Genomic DNA, 17,422 nt, shown 5'->3' with positions numbered 1-17,422 from the left:
GTCGTCACCCTTTGAAACTAGTTGTTCCAAGTTGTTATAGGTGAAGGCTTTAACCAATAGTTTTCGACCGCCCTATGCGTTTCATCTAGTTGCAAGGGTGGTAAGGTACTCTCCCATGATTTTATTTGCAACATTGTTGTAGGTGGTGAACTTACAACAGGAGGTGTAAACTCTTTCTTGCTTGTATGGATATGTACAATGGAAGGTGGAGGTTGTGTCGAAGCATCTATTTCCGTATAGGAACTAATTGAAGAGCAAAAAGCTTCATTTGATTTCAATGTCCCTGAGCTAGGTGGACCAAATTGTTCTTTCTTTGGTACCCAAACTAGCTTAGAAGCAGGTGTGTAGCATTCCGTGATTTTTCTCTTTCCGCGATCTTCAATTTGTTTTGGAGCCACAAGATTGAGCTCACATGGGCCCGGTGACAAGTAAGAGCACAATTTACGTTTTGGCACCCAGATTTGATCATTTCCTTCATAGTAGCCTTGGGCTTCCAATAGTTTTTTAGAATTCCAATGCAACGTTTTTTTACATTTCTTGGGGCGAATGGGACGTCTCTTACCAAGCTCTTGTCTTTTAGCACTAACTATGGTTGCTAAAGAAGCTTTAGGGACCCACTTGTATGTTTTCTTTGTTATATTGGGATGGGTCTTGTGTGTCTCAAGCTTTATTTCAACTACATCAGTTGAAGCTCTAGAGACTTGGGCTATGGGGACATATGGTTCAACCTCTTGGACATGCAATGTTTTGGGTTTTATTTCCTTAAGAGTCAATATCTCAGGGAGTGTGGCTTGAGTGGCAGGGCTAAGAGTTGGTTTCTGTGTTGTGACACCCCCTGTCCCCCAATCAATAGTGCATTTGGTGGCTATCATCCACGTGCGTCCTAGATTTATATTACCCTCCATAGTGCCAACAGGCATGACCAAAAAGTCTTGAGCTACAACCCCTTTGTCATAACTGACAGAAGTGTGCCAGATTCTAAAAACCGAAGTTTTTTTCTTGTTGACACCCTTGACTTGGATAATACTCTCAGATAGAGGTGGCTTCCCTAACTGAAACCACACCCCATATGATAGTAGATTATATTTAGCAACCGTGTCCAATAAGGCGTTATATAGCACTTTTCCATAGGTGCTATTTAGCTCAATAGGGTATTGTAGAGGTGTGTCAGATTCCAACCAATCCTCGTCGGTTTCAACGTGGAATGCATGTGTGACTCCAAGGTTAGCCTCTCGTTTTCGTCTTATGCGTTGTTGTCGCTCCTTAGCCTCAGCTTGAGCTTGTATCTTCTTCAATTTTGTTTGTGCCTTGGCTGCCTTTTTCATATGGATGGCATGTAGCTCCTCTTGGCTTAAAGGATCATAGTATCTTTTAAATTTTCTCCCATTGAGGAATCCAATGGTTTCAACTCCATCAAGAGTCTCCACACGAATGGTTCCTTGTGGGGTGATCTCACATACTCTATATGGTCCTTCTCTCGCATATTTCAACTTTTTCTTTTCGTTACGCACTCCATACATAAGGACTTTATCACCAACATTGATATCTTTGTTCTTTAGATGACGGTCAAACCATTTCTTCCTCCTATCTTTCTAACAAGTGCATTTTGCACAGCTAATTGCCTCTCTTCATCTAGCCTTTCAAGGATATATAATCGCTCAACTAAGGGGTTACCATTCCAACCTTCTTGAGAAGCTACTCGAAGACTAGGAATGACAAACTCCCATGGCATAACCGCTTCTTAGCCATACACCATCTTAAACGGTGTGCAGTTAATGGCAACTTTGTACGCAGTACGATAAGCCCATAGAGTTTATGTAAGCTTTAAATCCCAATCTGTGCGATGAGCTTCCACCGTTTTGGTCAAGATAGAGATCAAGGTCTTGTTGGTGCTCTCAGCTTGTCCATTTGCTTGTGGATAATAAGGTGTGGACTTATGGTGAGCTATCATAAACTTGGTAGTGAGTTCTTTTATTACTCCATTTATAAAATGAGTACCATTGTCACTCACAATCTCAAAGGGACAACCAATCTTGTAATAATGTTCTCAAAGAGAAACTTGGCAGTTGACCTCGTATCGGCCTTACGTGTCGCCCTGGCTTCCGTCCACTTTGTCACATAGTCAGTGGCAACGATAATATATCGAGACAGAGTGCTACGAGTTGCCGGACTAATTGGGCCTACAAAGTCCAAACCCCATTTTTCAAATGGTTGAGTCACTTTAACAGGATGTAAGGGCATCCTATCCTTTTGTTGTGTGATCTTGTAACGTTGGCATTCATCACATCCTTTTGCAAAAAGTGATGCATCCTAAATAAGGTTGGCCACCAATAGCCTGATTGCAACACCTTTCTAACTGTTAGTTCCCCTGAGAAATGTCCTCCGGCTATACCCATGTGGGCTTCTTGCAGTATGTATAAATACTCATCCTCATGGGCACAACGTCTAAGAATATCATCCTTCCCTAGCCTGTAGAGAGTTCGTGCAATGAGAGAGTAAGGTTCACATTCTTTTAACGATTTTCGAGCTATGTCTTTACGAAGCTCTTTGGGTGGAAAACCATTAACTAGAAAGTTCACAATCTTCTCACTCCATTCAGGTATGGTTTCAACTAGGAATAGAGAAGTATCGGGCAACTCATCATCGACTCCATTAGGGGCTTCACCATTGGGAATGCAAGACAAATGATCCGCCATGACATGTCTTTTACCAAGTCTCACCACAACGATAAAATCAAATTCAAGGAGAATTAACAACCATCGTGTAATTCTTCCCGTGGAACAAGGTTTATTTACTAGATACAACAAGGCTTGATGATCAACATATAACACAAACTTATTGGCCAGAAGGTAGTAACGAAATTTCTTTACTGCGTAAACTCATACCTAAACCTTCTCGCTCTGTAGTGGTGTAGTTTCTCTCGGCATCATTCAATTGACGACTTGCAAAGCTAATGGGGTAGTCTAGTTTATGTTCTCCTGGTTGAGCAAGAACACACCCAATAGCAAATTTTGATGCATCAATATGCACATGGAAAATTACATTCCAATCAGGCACTCATAGAATAGGAGAGCTAGTCAAGGTCTTTTTCAATGACTCATAAGCATGGTCACACTCCGCAGTCCATTGGAACTCAATAAGAAGCTTGTACAAAGGATAAGGTATCTCTGCAAAGTTTAAAATAAACCGTCGGTAATAACCAACATGGCCCATGAACCTTTGAAGTCCTTTATAGTTTGTAGGTGGTGGCAATTCAGCAATGGCATTAATTTTGCTCTCATCTGTGGAAATCCCATTTTTGGACACTATATGCCGTAAAATGACTCCATGTTTAACCCAAAATTGGCATTTGAAAGGGTTTAAGGAGATGCGATACAATCTACACTTCTCAAACACTTTTTGTAAGCATGATAGATGTTCTTTTCAAGAGGATTAAACACAAAGGTCATCTAAGAAAGCTTCACAAAACTCCCTCAAATATTCTCTAAAAGCAGTGTTTATTAATCTTTGAAAGGTAGCAGGGGCATTGGTTAAACCAAAAGCCATAACACGAAATAAGAACACTCCAAATTCGGTTATAAAGGTTGTTTTAACTTAGTCCTCCAGCGCAATTGTGATTTGATTGTAGCCAGAGTACCCATCTAAAAAGCTATAAGCTTCCTTCCCTGCAACTCTTTCAAGCACGTGTTGTGAATATGGCAAGGGGTAATGGTCCCTCCTAGTGGCGGCATTGACCTTCTTGAGATCCACGCACACTCTGAGTTTTCCATTCTTTTTTGGCACAATCACTATTGGTGACACCCATTTTGAGTGCTCAATAGGGTATATGAATCCGCATTCCACAAGCTTTTCAATCTCTTCTTGAACGATTTTTGCATATTTAGCATAGTGTGCTTGGAGAAATCCATAACAATGAAGGTAATCCTTATTTTATGTCCAAAGACCTTGATCTTGAGATCTTCTAGCATCCCAATAGGTTTAACAATATACCCATTGGCCATCTTCACTACAATGGTTGTGGTTGCAAGGTGAGGTCTTCCCATAGTTTCCCAACAATTTTTAGTCACAATGCTAAGTCCAGCGCCACCATCAAGGATTCGCTTCATAGTTAATTAAATTTCTCCTTGAATCATTAAATTATCCTCCAATTGGATCGCATTGGTGGTGACTGCTTCCCAAGTGGTGATACCTCTAATGACTAGGCCATTGTAGATATCCTTATGTCGTAATCCCTGAATGAATCTATCTAGCAATTGCTTATTATTGAAGCGCTCATTTGGATTACAACGAGAATTCAAATGCTTCAAGCGGCTGATAAAGTCTCTCACCGACTCTCCTTCCTCTCGTTGGGCTTTCTGGAGTTGAGATGCTACTCCCCAAAGCACTCCCTCTCGTATGTATTCTTTCAAGAATAGTCTCCTAAAAGTAGGGTAAATCGTTTTTTCTTCCACCCTTAGGGTTCTATACCAATCCCTTGCCTTTCCACTTAAGGTTAAGCTTAAAGCATTACTCTTATGCAGGTCATTGTGTTCTCCTAGAGAATCGCATATTTGTTCAAACACTTCGATATGCTTTCTCACATCCCCATCTCCACTAAATTTTTGTGTGAGCTTGGCTATTTGTACTGTCTTACTTCTAGGCTCTTTATCAAGTGTGTTACGCATATTCTCAGCAATAGATTGACCCATAGCTTGAGCAAATGTTTCCAAGTCACCTAAGTGAGCAGGTATCGTGGGTGAAGGTGCTCCAGAGACTACATGTGGAGTAGGTATTGGCATTGGGCTTAGCGCATAGGAAGCCCTTGGGTTCCACGTTGGGTACGATGTTGTGCCATGTGGTGGCCCAAAGTTCATATGTGTGGCCCTAGGCATAGCAGACGTCGGATGTGACATGCTAATGCTAGCCGGTATAGTCCCATGGAAATCAGAGCTTGGGTGTTGTGGTTGTGGATCATAGGTAGTTGAAACAATGGGAGGAGTAGGGACTACATGAGTACGAGGACCCATAGGTGCATATGATTCGTACACACTTGTAGGTACTGTTGCAGGCATTGAGCTACCATGTAGTGGTGCTTTACTAACAAATGAGGTCCATGGCGTGTTTCTCGGCATGTCCATCATTGGGGTAGGCATGGTAGCCGTGGTGTCATCAAGGGAAAGATGAGCTAGACTTGGAAAGGTAAAGCTATCACTTGTGGCTCAGATTGCACCGAGACCCCTGGCGAAACAACATATGGAGGATCCATCGGACTTACCGAGGGAGTCTCCATTTGCAATAAGGTCGGTTGTTTAGCCTTTCCTGTATCCAAGAATCTCATGAGACCCGTTGAAGGCATGTTGATCCCCTTGTTTTGTCTCTCTAACTCAATCACCCTATGGATGACCTCACAAACTCATAGTTGTTGATCCTCCACACTAGTAGCACCCATTGTGGATTAGGACATCTAACCAACCCACGTGATAGGTGTGACCTGTGTATAGGTTGGTCAGAGTTTCCGTTTGTAGTTAGTACTCCCAGTTCTCATTTAAGAACACTCCATCTAGGATTGAGGTGCTAGGGGTGTCCTTTGAGCTAGATGCAATGTTGCTTTCTAGGGGTTGGCCCTTAGCGGTTGCTAATTCAGGAGCACTCGAATGCTCTCTTAGCAAGGATATTGACATAGGGGCTTTCGCTTTTAACTCTCTTCGTTGCTCCGCCTTGCGTAAGCTCTCGACTTCCTTTTCCGTCGTTGCAAGCATATACCGCTCAACCTCTTGCACTTCGGTAAGGCTTCTACCATCGGGTAATATGACCTCAGAGGGAAATACTCTGAAGAGTTAGGAGGTGCACTGAATGAAGTATTCACATGCACATTCTCTAAGGGTATAGGGTCTACGTTGGTCATGAATGGAGAATTTACTTCCCCACCCCCCTCATTTACATCATTAGCTCCATGTTTGGAGCGAGTGGCTCTACTAAAGGTTTCCTTCAAGCGGCTAAGCACGCTCGGCCCGGACCACGGGCGCATGGCATGCATGTCTTGGCTTGAGCTATCAGGGTTAGGCATTGGGAAACCCTCCATGACGTCGTAGTCAGAGGAAGAGTCACTAGCCACTATGTTCGGGTCTTGGTTTGTACTACCTTGGGTCCCCGCCGAGGGCCCAGAACCTAAAGTAGGTAGATATTGAGAACTCGCGTAAGTCAAAATTCTCTCTAGTTGCTCTGTCTCTAGCACATGACCAGAGCGCAGATGCATGTGCCTTTGGCACCCTACAAGCGCTGGCGAATAACCTCGAAGGTTAATCGCTTACTTTTTTAGGCGTCCATTTTCACTCGTATTTTTTACGTTTTTAATATTTTTTAATGATCGATTTTTTTTATTAAAGTGTGTGATAGCTCAAAATGAGCGTATCACTCAGATAGTCGCTGTGTGCTTTACAGCACAACGTTCGGTCACCTGAAGCTCCGTTGGTCCTCAAAAAAGTCAATTTTTAGCTACGTGTGAAGCTAAAATTCGTAATTTTAAAGGACGATAGATGCTTAAGCCTGAGCGTGAGCTTGGGCTTGGGTTTGGGCTTGGGTCTGGGAGATATTCTTGATCCCGATCCTGCACGAGAGCACACACACTCTACCTACCTACTTCCAACTAATACACCTACTGTTGCACACTAACACACTCTATTATCTCTCACATATCTACTTCCTACTTACTGTACATTACATTACAAAGAATTAACAATCTTAATACTAACACCTTACACAGAGAAAAAACACAGTACCTTTGAAAACTCCATTAACAAAAAAAATACACAGTAGTAACCCAAAATCCTTCTTCTCAACACACACACCCTCCTTCCTTACCTTTCCTACAATTGAAATTGCACCACAAAAGAAGCACAGAGTGCCATTCAAGCTTAGTGTATGGCATTCCCCGGAAACGGCGCCAAAAATGTGCACGTATGTCACACGTGTCAATGCAAGGAACTTGTCGATACACTGCATGCGAGCCACAAATGGCTCCAAGCACACAACAAGCCTAAACTAGCAAGCTCAAATATGGCGTTGGTGTGTCACTCACCGCTCTACGCTTCCTATCATGGAGGATTCCTCGTCGCGAAGAAGAGGGAGACGCCGCTACGCCGCGCTCAACCGCCTCGCCGCCGCAATGCTCGATCGCTCTCTCTCTCTCTCTCTCTCTCTCTCTCTCTCTCTCTCTCTCTCTCTCTCTCTCTCTCTCTCTCTCTCTCTCACTCACGCATACACACACACACAAGGAGATGAAGAAGAAGAAGATGGAGATGAAGCAAGAGCACTCTTCAATTGCACAAATGAGAGAATGAGGTTTTTTAGGTTTAGATTGACTTTTATATGGGTTCGCCCGTTCACATTTGGGTGCCCACACTTAGCCAATCTTACCCAAACGTTATACGTTCCAGTTTTAGAGTGCGCCTCTCATCGACGATCACTCTTACCCTTTTCCTATTGGATCGACAAGCCCGATACCTGACTCTACCAAGTAAATAATACAACGTCCGTCGTAGGTTACAACGTCCCTCGTAGGTGATAGGGTGTCCGTGAGCCGTGAGGGTTAACAACATGTCTCTAACGTGTCATGATACAAGGTGACCTCTTACTATGCTAGTTGAGTGGCGTTGTTTGCAAGAATGGCTCAAGGAACTGGCATAACACGAAGCTTTTACGATGGCACAAAGCTCTCCTCAAGCAATGTGGCTCCCACTACACCAAAAATCATTATGCTAACATGGAGAGATCCCTAGTAGAACAATACAACAGCTTTTCATCAGCAACACACCCTTTCCTAACATGAGGGTACCCCCACCAAAGATATTTTTATGTGATAGGTCACCCCATGAGCATACCATGTCATGGAATGGATGTAAGAACTATGACCGCACTACCCATTGGAAGTTGTTCACGAATGTATGTTTATCAAAGTTAATGAGAAGAAATTTGGACTTTTTTGTTTATTTATGTGTAAGAGCACTCTAGGTCTACCATACTTTTAGATTGTTTGATAAGTTAAATAAGATTTGTAATCATTTAAAGTGTAAATTTGTTTTTGTTTGGTAAGATTGTACATGAGAAGACATGATAACGTACAAGAGATCTTGACGAAAAAAACCTCGGTGAGATTCCTACCATGCACTTGTGACACCATACCTCTCCTTGAACCCTTTGATTTCTATCGTAGTGGGAAGTCCATGGGAAGCCTATTTTCAAAATTTTAGCGATAACTTTTTTTGGAAGAAAATTTTGGTTATTTTGAAGTTTGTACACAGTCTAGAAGTTCATGCTGATTGTTTTCCTTCAGTTTCAAATCTTGACCGAAGGCACTCCTTGGAAGCCACTTTGAAGGTGTTAGGGTGAGATTTTGGGAAAGTTTTGTATGTAGAAAATATAGCCCTTAACACAATAAAAAACATTGGTTCTTTGAGTATTTTCATATTCCATGGTTTTAATGCTCGTTGGAGCCCGTAGATTAAGGAAAAAGTAAGAAATGTCTGTTTTACATCATTTTTTGAAAAATTGCCAACTTGCACGATAATTTTTGGAGAATCGAAGAGCGCAATGAGACGAACAAATTCCTGTGAGACAAGCTCAAACAGATTCGGAGCTGATTAGAAGCTAGAACCTGTTGAATGCAGCCTAAAAGTTCAACACTTAAAATTTTAATTTTTTTTAAAAAAAAACTAAACCTTGTATCATCCTCATACATAATAATTTTGTACTTTTTTTCACTTTAAAGACCCCCAGGGCCCTCAGCAAGACTGGCCACAAGGGCGCACAAAAAGCCCATCCAAAAGTCGCGAATGGGCATTTTGCGCGCCCTTGTGGCCAGCCTTGCTGAGGGCCCTGGGGGCTTTTACATGGAAAAAAATTGCAAAAGTATTGCGTATGAGGATGATATAAAGATGTTATGTTGGATGTACAGAGAGCAAGAGCTTCCCCTCCCTCCCCTCCCCCCCCCCCCCCAATTTTGCTATGGCATGGATGGTCATTCTCATGCCCTTGTGGCCCCTCTTGTTGAGGGTCCCTGGGGCCTTAAAATGGCAAATACACACCAAGAACATGGGTAGTGGACACAAGGAAGCAAAAAATGGTTGATGAGCATGATGCAAGGTTTAGGTGTTTGCCATTGGGGGCGGGGGAGTTTTCTATGAATACATCAAACTGCACACTTCTATCTCGTAGCCATGGATTACCCCCCCCCCCCCCCCCCCCTTTCTCTGTGTTCAAAGGTCCGGAACATTCACTATGTAAAATTTTCCTATATCATGTGCGTTCACCAGAATGGATTAAAAGTACCCCTTATATGCCTTATCTACACATGTTTCTGTAACTTTACAAGAATATAAAATCCCTTCTATTGAACACATGTGCTATGTTACATATACTTTAGTGAACTCCCCAGGTCAAAAGCCTCACAAATCCTGTGCACTAAACATTCAGCACTAGAAATCGACCAAACAAGGAGCCAATTTTTACTTCCTTGTGTCCACCTCGTGTTCTTGGGAATGTTTTGGTTAAGCCATTTCTTTGGTATTTGAAACCACATGTGACCCCTATTGTTATAGTATCCAACCAAACGTTTCTTGATTAGCGATTTACATAGGCTCGAGTGGTACATATCTTCTATTTTAAAAATGCATGTATCTATAATTTATGTTTACACTTTCTCTATCTAAAAGAGCTACATAGTAAAAATCAAATCCGCAATTTAACAATCAAGTTCACAAGGTAATAGCTATCGGTATCATCTTTAGCAATACCAAAGAGATAACTACCAATAGCTCATGAACACGGATATTTAAGAAGATTTGATACCAAAAACTTGTCAACACTACTCAAAAAGGTGGAAACTCAAAGGCTTTACAATATATGTATAATGAAACACGAATCAATAATAAGTCACTCCTATACATCGACACCTCCATCTCAAGTTGTCATTTCTCTAAGTTAAGCTTGGCATAGGCATATAGTATGGAAACAATAACAAGAATTTAGCTTTCTCAACTTGTGAAACGTTGTTAATGATATATATTAAACATCCCCAAATGAGGACATCTTGACAAAGGTTATGTCCACTTTAATAAGAATAACCATTGATGATTAAAGTGAAATCAAAATATTGCTTGAATTTCTTCATGGTGGAATGACTAAGACTTGAGACTTGCAATGTCTTACAGGAAAATCAAAATATCCATAAAGGTTAACAATATTTCTCAAATCTGTATGAAACTCCAATAATCTAAACTAAATACTCTCACTCAATGTGACACCATTTAACAAAAAAACATATTTATATTGCATTTATAGAGGAATCCAGCCTCATAAAAATAATTACAAACGGAGACAATGTTGTTGTTGTTAGGCGTCTCCTACAAGTATTTGTCTTCCTCATCTAGAGATTCATATACACTTGAGTGTTTGTGTGTCTATGACACTAGGGAAGATAGTCGTACTATATGGATGGCTTTTCTAAGAGCTCCTAGAGAGTACCTATTGGTTCAAGATTCTACAAAAATTCTAATATTCTTATCAAAATCCTTTAACATGGTAGTGAAAGGTTCCTCACGGAACAAAAATAGAGTGATTTCCATCTGTGCACATGGTTGCTTGCTCATGTCCTCTGAAAAAAAGTTGACTCTGTAAGTAAACAATAGATTATGTGAGCACAAAGTTATAAAGTACAAAATGATATCAGTCTAATAATCTAATGACAACTATACAAAGAATAAATTATAAGAAAAAAATTTCATGACTCTCCATAGATAGCACAACTTACTTGCATTGTGGGACTCAATCACATGCTACACAACTATAGATGGCGCACCAAAGCCATCAACAAAATAGCACCACCCAGTGTTAAGAGGTGTGAAGCCTAAACATTGAAAGCCATAAAGAGGTTTGTTCTCTCCAGCATGATAAACTTAAAGATGGAGATGATGTTTAGCTCTGAATGTAAGCTATAAGGGTAGTTTTCTTACCATTCTATCTTTATGTTGGAGATGAACCCTTGCAATGCCCACACACTATTCACACCTCCTGTTGTTGTGGTATGCAAGTCATGTGAGCTCATACTTTTGCCACCTTCGGGAGTAGAGGTTTCCATGTAGTGTGAGTGAATGAAAGTAGAAGGAGTAGAATCTTGTTTCATGCTGTAATGGAGGTGAGAGAAGGGAGAGGAGCTAGCTTGCTGTGAAACTATGTGGTGGGCAAGGGGAAGAGATGGGGGGGGAGCTTGCTTGGTGTTACAATGGAGGTGGGAGAAAGCTAGCAGAGAGATAATGCTGGACTATAGGGGGTGCATGTGGTTGTTGCAGCAATGGAGAGCTTGGAAAAGGATTTGTAGAGCGAGAAAATCACTTTTTAGCTATAGAATAGGTTTGGAAAGACTTTGGAGGGTGAAAATGATGTTTTGATTTATTTATTTTTTTAATCAAATTTTTGGATTTTTTTAGTGCACGTTTTTTACTTTTGGAGGTCAAAAATACTTTTTTGACCATGAAATAGGTTTGGGGACCTTTTAAGGAGGGAAAACTTGAAATTTGAATTTTTTAGTGTATTTTTAAATCCGAACCAAAAAGTGAGGAAAAAGAGGTCAAAGTGGTCCCCCCCCTCCCCCCCTTTCCCCTAGCCACCTCCCTTACCTTCTCATTAGGTAAGAGGCCAGAGGTGTAAGGTTACCTTGTCCCCCTTCTTTTTTGAGGGCATAGAGTGTGTCCACCACCCTCTTCCTATTGGCTAGTCTCTAATTAACCTTAATCCCAAAGGGCCCCTAGAGAATTCATATTTTTCCTAGTGTGGAAGCACTAAAAAACACTTGGAGTGCACTACAAAGCACGTAGAAGCATTCTAAAGCACTTGGAAGCACTTAGAATCACTTTGAAGCACTTAACCGACTCAGAATCAGCACATACAAGCATTATGAAGCATCTAGGATCACTTATGACCTCTTGAAAGCACTCATAAGTATTCTGAAGCAAGCCTTTGGAAGCACTTGAGAGCACTTAGAGCATTTAGAAGCACTACTGAAGCACTTGACAGATATGGAATCACTCAAAAGCATTCTGAAATACGAGTATACTTAAAGCACTCGGACACACTCAAAAGCACTTACAAGCTCTTAGAGACACATGTAAACACTTATAGTACTTGTAGAGCACTTAGAGCATTTATAAGCACTATTGAAGCACTTGACATATGTGGAATCACTCAAAAGCATTCTGAAATACGAATATACTTAAAGCACTCAAAAGCACTTACAAGCTCTTAGAGACACATGTAAACCTCTCAAGAACCATAAAGCACTTACAAGCCCTGAGAAACATATGTAAACACCTACAAACATCTCTCAAGCACTGTAGAGTAGGGGCAAGCCCTTTAATGCATGAACAAGCATTAAAAAGCTCTATCAAAAACCATAAAGATTGGTAAAGTAATGTCATGCACTAACAAGCATCTAGGTCCTCTTGGAGTAAGTTGGAAGCACTCAAAGACTCAGAAGCACTTGAAAGTACAACAAACTATAATGGACCAACATACACATGAAAGCAGTTAAGCAATTGGAGGCACCTTCAAGGTTGATAAAGCATTTGGAAGGGATTACAAGAATAGAGTAAAGCATTATGACACACTCTCACATGTTTGGGGTGATATACCTGAGGCAAATCAAGTAGATGCATTAAATACAGTACATGTGTACTCTTCCCTATTCTATTTAGTACAACATCTTTCTTGTTTAGGGAGACACGGGTTTCCACCGTCCAAAACTGAAACACAATTTCCCTAACTTCGATCATTATGATGCTTTCTCTATGCACTTGACAGTGACAAGCGTCTAAGGGAAGTGATCCTTCCTCCGCATCATGATGAAGCCAAAAATTTGCAGCAATGACATTTCTTCGGTGCAGTCCTAAAGCCTTGGTAGCATTTCTATTGCTCATTTGATCATCACCACCACCCACTCCATTTATGCATGCCATGATAGTAGCCCATTTAAAAAATAACTCATTATTTGAATGGGGTGTATTCACCTCAGATATGTATGACGAATGTTAGAGAAAATGACTCTCAACTATGTCCAGCATGTGTTGCAAAACTGAGAACGTTGGACGAAGAAGAAGTTGATGTAGAATCCTCATTTGAAGAGGCTCGAGAAAGCCCATTTATTTGTTTACACCGGCACTTAGCAACAACCCTACAGATTTTCTTTGCCTCTCGCTCATCAATGTCATCATCCTCATGCGTTTGTGTCATCCTCTTCTCAATGCTTCTTTGTGTTGGAATTAGGGTTGCAGAGAAACGCACACAGCTTGGAGAAGACGAAGGAAGCTCAAGGCACACAACTGAGAGTATGTTACTTAGTGTGCAATGGAAAGATAGATAGCCCTAGAGTTATGGGCGTATATACAATGCACGGGGGGGAAAAACCTCCTAAAGAGGAAAAAATTCCCCGACGGTCCTAGTGTGTTCACACACATCACTACCACATGTATATGGTAACAAATCCCCCTTGGAGTGATGCGATGAACGAGAGCTGGCACATGAGTAAAGGGAAGTGCCATGCCCTGAGGACATGATCAGTCCATAAAGGGGAGTAAGCCCAAAGCTTTGCGGAAAGCTTCAAGCTTCTCACGAGACAATGCCTTTGAGAGAGCCTGTCCCTGACATAGTGGTAATGCACCTCAATGTGCTTTGTGCGAGCATGAAAAACTGGTTCCTTGCAACTGCCAATGCGCTCTGACTGTCAGTGTAGATAGTGTTGGCAATGTCCTATCCAACACCTAAATCAGTCGTAAGGCATCTGAGCCATACACACTCATGAAGACTGCCTTGTACTCAGCCTCACAACTAGAAGTGGCCACAGTAGGTTGCTTCTTGCTCAACCATGATATACATGAATTGCCAAGCATGAAACAAAAACCACTTGTGGACACTCGCGTGTCAAAACAACCAGCCCAATCTGAGTCCAAAAAGCATGTAAGTCTGGCGGCAATGATCCCTCGTTGGGATAAAACAAGCCAAGATGTAAAGTGCCACTAAGGTAGCAAAAAATCCTCTTGACAGCCTGCCAATGCTTAGACCCTAGACTATGCATCTGCTGACGTGTGACACTGCAAAACTGAATATTTGACCTCGTGTTGCATACATAAATGAGGCATCCAACAACAGTTTGGTAAAGAGTGACATCTGCAGGATCACCAACATCATGAAGACTCAATTTTAAACCTGTTTCCATGGAAGTGGCAATAGGTTTGCAATCCTCAAGTCCAAACTTAGATAGCAATGTCTCTATGTAACTTTTCTGACACAAGGCAATACCACCATCACACTGCTTAAAATGTATGCCCAAGTAATGATGCAACAGTCCCAAATCTTTCATCTTGAAAGTAGCATTCAAATCAGCCTTAAATTCAGCAATATGTCTCTCATTTCGTTCAGTGATCAGCAAATCATCTACATAAAGAACCACAATGAGAAGTACATCACCCTCACGCTTTACATACAATGTGCTTTCTGTTGGACTGTTACAAAAGCCTCATTTGACCAAATGAGTGTCAGCTTTCTCATACCAAGCACGAGGAGATTGCTTCAACCCATAGAAAGCCTTCTTACATCTTCACACTTTGTTCTCTTATCCTTTCTTGACAAAACCACGAGGCTGCGTTACATAAACTTCCTCAAATATGTCACCATTCAAGAAAGTAGTAACAATGTTTGATTAATGTACATCCCAACCATGAACTGCCAATGCACATAGACAACGCACAGTAGTCATACGACAAGTGGGAGCAAAAGTCTCTTCATAATCTATGCCTTTTTGTTGTGCACAACCCTTTGCAACAAGTCAAGACTTATGGCAATCGATCTCACCATCCGGCTTGCGTTTCAACTTGTAAACCCACTTCTTACCAATGGCCTTTTTGTCAGGAGGCACATCACATAAAGTCCATGTGTCATTTTCTATAAGTGCATCATATTCTGTTTGCATGGCAGCCATCCAATTTTTTGAATTCTGTGCTTCATCAAAAGACAAAGGTTCCTCAACATTATGTAAGCTAGACACAGCCAAAGCATAACAATCTGATGCATAAGATGCATGGCGAGAGCTTGAACGAGTACGACTAAACAAAGGTGCATCCAATTTACTGTCAATCAATGTATGCACCAACCATTTTGGCATACCTCTAGCCTACTCATTTTCAGCCCTTTCCTCATCAAGTACATCGTGTACATCTGCATCAGTAATAGGCTGATATGTAACATTTTCGGAAACCCCCATAGGCTGTACATTTGCCTCATTGGAATTTACATTTGAACTTCCACCACTGAAAAGAGGAAACAAAGTGTCATAAATGTTCTGTGAGCTTACATTACTGTCTCTAGTACATGACAGTAAGGGCTTAACAGAATCTTTCACAAACACTACATCACGTGAAACCAAAATACGCTTTGTTTGGGGATGATACAACCTGTAACCTTTGCTTTCAGCACTATAACCAACAAAAATGCATTTGACAGCCTTATCGTCCAATAATTGTGTTGTGTTTGTGGCACCAAAGCATATGCCAAACAGCCAAAAACACGCATGTGCTCAATAGAAGGCTTTCTATCATGCCATGCTTCATATGGAGTAATTGACTGCAAAGCTTTCGTAGGACACATGTTAAGTACATAAGTGGCACACATGATAGCCTCAAGCCAAAAAGAATGCGGCAAAGCCTGACTTTTGACCATACATCGTGCCATTTCCGTAAGTGACCTGTTTTTCCTCTCAACAACACCATTTTGTTGAGGTGTATAAGGCACTGTACATTGGTGTTTTATCCCACGACTAGCCAGAATTGCATTAAATTCATGAGACATATACTTCCCCCCCCCCTCGATCAGAACGGAGGGTGCCCATAGTATATTTTGATACATTTTCAGCCATAGCCAGAAATTGTTTGAAGCACATAAAAACTTTGGACTTCGCTTTAAGCGAAAATACCCATGCATGCCTGGAGTAATCATCAATGAAAGTCATGAAGTAAAGGTAATTGCCCAAGGACGGAGTTTGCATGGGTCCACAAACATCACTATGCACAAGCTGCAACCTACATGTGACCCTAACTGTACCATCCTTTAAAAACTTCGAACGCTGCATCTTACCCAAAATAAAGCCGGCCCTCCAAATGAGGAGTGACCTATTAATACAAGTCAACTAAAACTCTCACCTAAAATCACAAATGCACTTTTCGTCCTTGTTTGGAATATGGAGGGTTGGCCCAGCCACCAACTTGCTAGAAGCTGGCCTATCCTAGATCTCGCCTCCTTATGCCCATGGTCATTTTAGGGTTGAAGCTTCAGGACCCACGGCACTATCTTTCGCAGACATGAAGGGGAGGGAATGAACGGTTGAGAGCATGAGAGCTATTTGATGCACTTTTTGTAGCTTTAGGTAAAATTGCAAATTTGGACCAGCACCCCCTCTCCTTGCCCACAAAACTTGAACCTAGGATATCGACCTTCAAAGCTCAACACTTCACCCATGTGTAGGGGAGTCGAGTTGATGTCGTAAATGTGGACCAATGTAAATTCATGAGTTTTGGTTTTTTTTTTTTTTTTTGGAAGGGGGGGGGGGGGGGGTTTGGTTTGGGGAGGGTTCATTTTGTAGATTTGGGGTGGCAACTCTACAGCCTTGATCTCCAAAAGCACGCCTACCCTTCCCCGCCAAGGTCAAGATTTAGAGGGTTGCAAATCTCTCAACCCTCCATCCGCTCATCTTTACTAGCTAGAATTTTACGTGCATCGTGCGATGGTGGACACGTCAGCACTTGGAAAATCAGGAGTCACACAGTCTACACACTAATCTGTTGCTTCCAACTCAGCATGCAAATCCCAAATGCACGAAATCTTGACACGTCAACAACCGAAATGGCCTGCCTCCCTGAGTCTGACCCGGTGGCCCTCCTTGGAAATGGTCACTTAGTAACCATTCAAGCTACCGTATGGCTCCCCCGGTGGCCTTGGAGTTGCCTTCATTGTAGGGAATGGTCACTTTTGGTGAACATCCCTACACCAAAACACTACTCGACTGTTGGAATAATTTAGGTGGGTCTCCCTCACCTCATCATGCCGGTAGAGGTACTGCTGTAGAACAGCTGTTGGCATCCATCCTTCTTTTGCACTTCTCCCTCGAGGTTGGCAAAAGAAAGATGGTTGCTGATTGCTTCCAATGGCAACTTGCAGTACAACAACAATGGTGTCCTCTGCATGTTCTCTCACTTGAATCTAAGTGCACACATTCTCTCTGCTTCCACGGACCTCTGCTTTACAACTCGGTTGAATGGCTCTTGTTGCATTCTCAGGTTGTCTCCAGCTATGGCGATCTGCCACTCACCATGTATAGCAGATGAAGAACAGTCTAACGGGGTTT

This window comes from Adiantum capillus-veneris, chromosome 21 (genome assembly GCF_014529385.1).
Source record: "Adiantum capillus-veneris isolate H3 chromosome 21, ASM1452938v2, whole genome shotgun sequence".
NCBI classification, from domain to species: domain Eukaryota; kingdom Viridiplantae; phylum Streptophyta; class Polypodiopsida; order Polypodiales; family Pteridaceae; genus Adiantum; species Adiantum capillus-veneris.
Note: the sequence above shows the minus strand (reverse complement) of the source record.